Here is a 7,037-nt window from a genome sequence, read left to right on the forward strand (position 1 = left end):
CTAGGCTGTATACCAGCCTTCTCTTTGTTTTGTGACAAGGTCTCTTTAAGTTATCCGAGCAGGTCTTGAACTTTTGTGACCCCCCCCCCACTTTCTTAGCCTCCCACATGGCTGGGATAATAGATTCAGGCCTCTAGGCCCACTTTGTAACTGTTTGCCATTATTGGTCGTCTTAGGTCTAGAGATTTATGTACATGATTGTCTTAGTTGGGGTTTTACTGCTGTGAACAGACACCATGACCAAGACAACTCTAATATGGACGACATTTAATTGGGGTTGGCTTACAGGCTCAGAGGTTCAAGGCAGGAACATGGCCACATCCAGGCGGGCATGGTGCAGAAGGAGCTGAGAGTTCTACGTTTTCATCTGAAGGCAGATAGTGATTTCTAGGCAGCTAGGACTAGGGTGTTACAGCCCACGCCCACTGTGACACACCTACTCCAACAAGGCTGCACCTCCTAATGGTGCTACTCCCTGGCCCAAGCATATACAAACTATCACAGTGATGATATATTGTGAGTCAACTCTCCCAGCAAAGAGTAGCAAAGGCAGGGGGGTGAGGGCAGGGGGAAGCTGATAAAGATGTGACCCCAGGCCCAGTGAGATGGCTCAGAAGGCAAAGGTGCATGCCTCTAAGCGGGAGGACCCGAGTTCACCTGGGACTCACAAAGTAGAAGGGGTGAAAAAAGTCCTACAAAGCGCTCTCTGACCATGGCACATATGCCTACACGCACGCACGCACAAATTAACAACAAAGAAAGATGTGATCTCCGTGGAAACTTACTGGACTCATGGGGTAGTCAGCTAGATTCCATGGGGAGAGGTCAGCACTTGAAGTTCTAGGGCAAAAGGCAGCCTCCACTCTGCCCAAGGCCATTGTTGAAAGAAGTGGGTAGTCCTGTCAACCATAACAGTAGCTGAACTGGGTGCACTGACCTGCTAGAACTGGAAGCATCCAGTATGAAAGCTTTTGAAGCAGATTTACTAGCATCCCACCATCGATGTGCAAGATAACCCATTTTCTCTGCGTCCTCACCAGAGTCTTGTTATCTTGCTGTTTTTTTTTTTTTAAGATTTATTTATTTATTATATACAAGTACACTGTAGCTGTCTTCAGACACACCAAAGAGGGCATCGGATCTCTTTACAGATGATTGTGAGCCACCATGTGGTTGCTGGGAATTGAACTCATGACCTCTGGAAGAGCAGTCAGGTGCTCTTAACCGCTGAGCCATCTCTCCAGCCCTATCTTGCTGTTTTTTAAGAAAGCTATTTTAATAGGCATGTGGATGTCTCAAAGTGATTTTAATTGGCATTTTCTTGGTGCCCAATGATGCTAAATATCTTTCATGATTTCTTTGCCATACCTAATTGCTTCTTTGGTGAATTTCTGTATTTTCTCTATTTTCGTTTGTTATGTGAATCTTGAGAGTTTATGTATTACAAATTCTTTGTGCAATATTTGGTATCCAAATGGCAGTGGAATAACAACTAAGGACAAACTTGCTGTAAACCGCAAACCTTATATAAAAATTAACCCCAAAGGATTGTAGATTTAACTGTAAAGCAGAACTAATAAGACTTAGAAAATGGTGCAAAGTGAGCAGAATTAAATCTAGAAATCTTTTCCTACTGAGAAAATTCTGGAAACATTTTAAGTGAGTCGAATGAGATCGGGTGTGTGTGTGTGTGTGTGTGTTCATGTGTGTGTGTTCATGTGTGTGTGTGTTCATATGTGTGTTCATGTGTATGTGTGTGTTCATGTGTGTGTGTTTATATGTGTGTTCATGTGTATGTGTGTGTTCATGTGTGTGTTCATGTGTGTCTTCATATGTATGTATGTGTTTGCGTGTGTGTTCATGTGTATATGTGTGTTCGTGTGTATGTATGTTCATGTGTGTGTGTGTACATTAACCTAGGCAGGTGTATGTGGTAGCCAGAGGGAGACATCAGGTGTCTTCTTCAATTGCACTAACTTCTTATTTATTCTAAATGTTAAATTATTTTGTGGGTGATTTGCTTGCATATGTGTGTGTATACCACGTATATGCAGGACCCCTGAAGCCAGAAGGGGGTGTCAGAGCCCTTGGGACTGGAGTTTACAGTTGGTTGTGAAGGCGATTTGGGTGCTAGGATTGAACCTGGCTCCCCTAGAGGAGCAAGTGTTCTAAGTAGGGTGTTTATTGCCGCGACAAAGCACCATGACCAAAGAGCAAGTTGGGAGGAAAGGGTTTGTTCAGCTCACACTTCCACTTTGCTGTTCATCACCAAAGGAACTCAAACAGGGCAGGAACCTGGAAGCAGGAGCTGATGCAGAGGCCATGGAGGGGTGCTGCTTACTGGGTTGCTTCCTATGGCTTGCTCAGCCTGCTCTCTTATAGAAGTCAGGACCACCAGCCTAGGGATAGCAGCACCACCATGGGCTGGGCCCTCCCCACTGATCAGTAATTGAGGCAATGCCTTACAGCTGGATCTCATGGAGGCGTTTCCTCAGCCGAGGCTCCTTCCTCTTTGATGATTCTAGCTTGTGTCAAATTGACACACAAAACCACCCAGCACAGCAACCTTCACCATAGCCTCCCACTATCTTATTAAAGTTGTTTTTAGACACACACACACACACGTTTTCCCTGCATGTATGTATGTACGTGTACCACATCAGAGCTTGCAAAAGCTAGGGCAGGGTGTCAGATCCCCTAACCTGGAGTTGTGAGCCACTATGTGGAAACCTGGGTCATCTGAAGAGCAACAAGTGTTCTTCTCTCTCTCTCTCTCTCTCTCTCTCTCTCTCTCTCTCTCTCTCTCTCTCTCTTAATTGCTGAGCCATCATTTCCTCGAATCCCTCCAACTTGCTGTTTGATACAGGGCTTCTCACTGAACCTGGAGTTCACCATTTCAACTAGACTGGCTGGCTAGCGAGCCCTTAGAATCTGCTACTCCCGCCCCCGGAGCTGGAGTTACGGACATGTGCCCTTTTTGCAGGTGCTGGGCTCAAACTTCTGGCCTTAGTGATACTGTGTTTGCAGTGAGGATACTAGAAACTACAAATTATCATCGAAAGACCTGCAAAGCTTAGGAAGCAAACAGCTGGCTTTCCTCCCCCATCTGTTGACTCATCCCTTGTCTTGTGTTTGGAGAACAGGGCAAAATAAACACAGGAATGCACACTGATCCACCTCCACCGGGGCTGGTGTGGGATGGGACACAGATTGGAAGAGCAAGCAGGACTCTGCACATCTCAAAGCCCAGTGTCTGATGTCTCTCTCTGTGTATTTCTTCTGCATAGTGTTTCTTTCAAACCTTCTCTGCTGGCTACTTTTGTGTTAATTTGACACAAGCTAGAGTTATCCGAAAGGAGGGAACCTCAATTGAGGAAATGCCTCCCTTAGATCCGGCTGTAAGCCATTGTCTTAATTAGCGATCAGTGGGAGAGGGTCCAGCCCATTGTGGGTGGGGCCATCCACGGGCTGGTGGTCCTGGGGGGTTCTGTAAGAAAGCAGGCTGTGCAAGCCATGAAAGCAAGCCAGTAAGTAGCATCCCTCCATGGTGTCTGCATCAGCTCCTACCTCCAGGTCCCTGCCCTGTTTGAGATCCTGCTCTGACTTCCTTTGAAGATGGAGAGCAATGTGGAATCTAAATAAACCCTTTCCTCCCCGTCTTAGGGTTTCTATTCCTGTACAACTATCACGACCATTCCACTTCCACATTTCTGTTCATTACCAAAGGAAGTCAGGACTGGAACTCAAGCAGGTCAGGAAGCAGGAGCTGATGCAGAGGTCATGGACGGATGTTACTTACTGGCTTGCTTCCCCTGGCTTGCTCAACTTGCTTCCTTACAGAACCCAGGACTACAAGCCCAGGGATGGCACCACCCACAATGTGTCCTCCCACTCTTGATCACTAATTGAGAAAATGCCTTACGGCTGTGTCTCATGGAGGCTTTCCTCATGGAGGATCCTTTCTCTGTGATAACTCCAGCTTGTGTCAAGTTGACACACAAAACCGACCAGTACCCTCCCCAAGTTTCTTTGGCCATGGTGTTTCATCAGAGCAATAGAAACTCTTAATGAAAACACCTTCCTTATGGTAGTTCTTCTTGGTGTATTGCACACAATTTTAATCTCATTCACAGTCTTTTAATTTTAAAGATTTCATTTTGAATTTGTGTGTGTGACATAGCCAGAAACCAAAAGGTGGGGCTACTCAACATTGGACTTTCAGCCTCCAAAACAGTTGGTGAAACCAAACCTCTTTTTTTAGTAAAGTACCTACTCTCAGGCATTTTGATCTAGCTACACAGAATGGACTAAGACAGTTGGATGATGGGAGTGGCTATAAATAAAGTCAGGTGATGCCCCTGAAGACATCTTAAGCCAACGGGGGAAGGGAGTGACTAATGCATAAAGGCTCTGGTGTCTTTTATCTTCAAAGTAGATGAACCTGGCATGTTTATCTAATGCTTCTCAAAGTGAACCCTCTCCCACCCACTGTGCCTCACCTCTCAATCACTTCCTGTGTCATCTTCACTGTTGTCCACGTTGGAGGTTTTGCATTCCAGGAGCCTAAAAGAAACCAGGATCCCCTCCTTTATGTGTTAGCCAGAACAAGTGATTTCCTTCTTCAAGCTCGTGTGTGTGTGTGTGTGTGTGTGTGTGTGTGTGTGTGTGTGTGTGTGTGTTTGTGTGTGACGAAGATAGGAGTTCCAGCATTTTCCAAGCTTTACACTTAATTCTGTAATATACCTTATAGATAGATAGAAGTCATTCATTGGGCAGAATACCTGTGAAGGAAATTCCAGCCACTGAGGCTGTTTGGAAATCCATTTGACAGTGACCCATTTCCTCCTCAAACAGTAGATGAGACAAGAAAGTCAGTCAAGAGAACAAGACGGGAAGTTTTGTTTTTTGTTTTTTGTTTTTTGTTTTTGTTTTTTTTTTTTTAATATTTCAGAGCCTTGGGTTGGTTTTTTTTTTTTTTTGAGGTTTCTTTTTTATTTATTTTTTTTAACTTGAGTATTTCTTATTTACATTTCGAGTGTTATTCCCTTTCCTGGTTTCCGGGCCAACATCCCCCTAATCCCTCCCCCTCCCCTTCTTTATGGGTGTTCCCCTCCCCATCCTCCCCCCATTGCCGCCCTCCCGCCAACAATCACGTTCACTGGGGGTTCAGTCTTGGCAGGACCAAGGGCTTCCCCTTCCACTGGTGCTTTTACTAGGATATTCATTGCTACCTATGAGGTCAGAGTCCAGGGTCAGTCCATGTATAGTCTTTGGGTAGTGGCTTAGTCCCTGGAAGCTCTGGTTGCTTGGCATTGTTGTTCATATGGGGTCTCAGGCCCCTTCAAGCTCTTCCAGTTCTTTCTCTGATTCCTTCAACGGGGTCCTGTTCTCAGTTCAAAGACGGGAAGTTTTAAAACGAATCACACAAGTGTGGTTTCCAAACAGGAACTCCTAGGACTCTCCTAACAAGGCAGGGCTGCATGCTGTCACCAGAGGGCACCAGAGTCCAGGGACTAAAGGAAGAGGCAACTGTTTCTAGGCAGGCTGAGGGTTTTGCTACAAGTAGCTTATTGTTCTGGGTACAAGAAGAAAGGAGACGAAAGGATACAAAGTTCAAAGCATAGATCAGAGTCCAGAGCTAAAGTTAGGGCAGAATAAAGGGGGGTAGATCTACCTGCCGTCCAGGAAACACCCAAAGAACCAAAAGTCTGGGGAGTGCTAACACCTGGCTGGGGCTAGGTGTTCACAGCGAATCAGGCAAGGACAATTGCTAGATCAGTAAGAGACAACTTGTGTATTTGCTTTGCTCTGATCAGAATTTAAAGTTCCTTTGAGTACGCTTTCTTGAATTTCTGCTGAGGTTGGATAGATGCTATTGTCCTTGGCTACCCCCTGTAGCTGGTATTTGCTACTTGGTGGGTTCTTTCTCCTTCCACCCTTCTCCACCCCATTTCGTCCACTGTTTCCTAACACTAGATAGGACAGAAAAAAAAGGATAGAGGGGGGAAAGGGAGCAACATTATTGTTAGACTACTTCCTGCTGCTTAGGGTGGGGAGGTCCTGGGGAGCAAGTTTGGTCTTCAGGGTATTTCTTCTTGTTCTTGTTTCTTCTTTGCACAGGACTACCCTCTCCCCAAAATAACCAACAGCACACTTTTGGGGTCCTAGCATTTATATACTCTCTGAAGAGTCCCCAGAATTCCCAGGGTCACACAGTCACCGAAACTATCTGCTACTGTCAAAATGGAGCCCCTGCTAGAGCGAGAGGCAAATCATGTCAGCTGCTGTGGATGAGCCGAAGCAGTCCCATATCCCACACCTGGAATTACAATGGAAACATATTCTTGACTGGTCACAGTGCATGTTTATATCTGTTTTAACCTCCCATCACCGTGCTCAGGGAACATCCCAGAAGAGGAGGCATAAAGAATGGGGAATGCTGTAAGATGTTGTCTTTGGGGCGTATGTTCTTTGAAATCACGATCTCACAGCAGCTGTGGCCACCTGCATAGGGCTACGCAAGATCAAGTTAGCCAAAATCCCAGCATAGATGAGGGAGATGACTGCCAAGTTAAAGTTTATACTGAGGAACTGTGGGCAGTGGATAGTTGTTGAGAGGCAGAATTTTTGGTCTTTTTTTTTTTTTTTTTTTTTTTTTGGTTCTTTTTTTTTTTGAGCTGGGGACCGAACCCAGGGCCTTGCGCTTCCTAGGCAAGCGCTCTACCACTGAGCTAAATCCCCAACCCCTGGTCTTTCATTTTTGATTGTTGTCTGAGGTGGGGTTTCTCTGTGTAGCTCTTGCTGTCCTGGGACTTACTTTGTAGACTAGGAAGGCATTAAACTCAAACATCCACCTGCTTCTGCCTCTGCTGGGTTAAAGGCGTGCACCATGACACCCAGCCTGTCAGCTTTTTATTATCCGTTCCCCAGCAACTGGGTACAACTTGCTTGGTGTGGTAACATCTTCCTCCTCCTAGACCCTCCTTCCCAATCATGACGGAGTCCAGTCACCATCAACAAACACCAATGGGTCTTTG

This window comes from Rattus rattus, chromosome 17, assembly GCF_011064425.1.
Source record: "Rattus rattus isolate New Zealand chromosome 17, Rrattus_CSIRO_v1, whole genome shotgun sequence".
NCBI classification, from domain to species: Eukaryota; Metazoa; Chordata; class Mammalia; order Rodentia; family Muridae; genus Rattus; species Rattus rattus.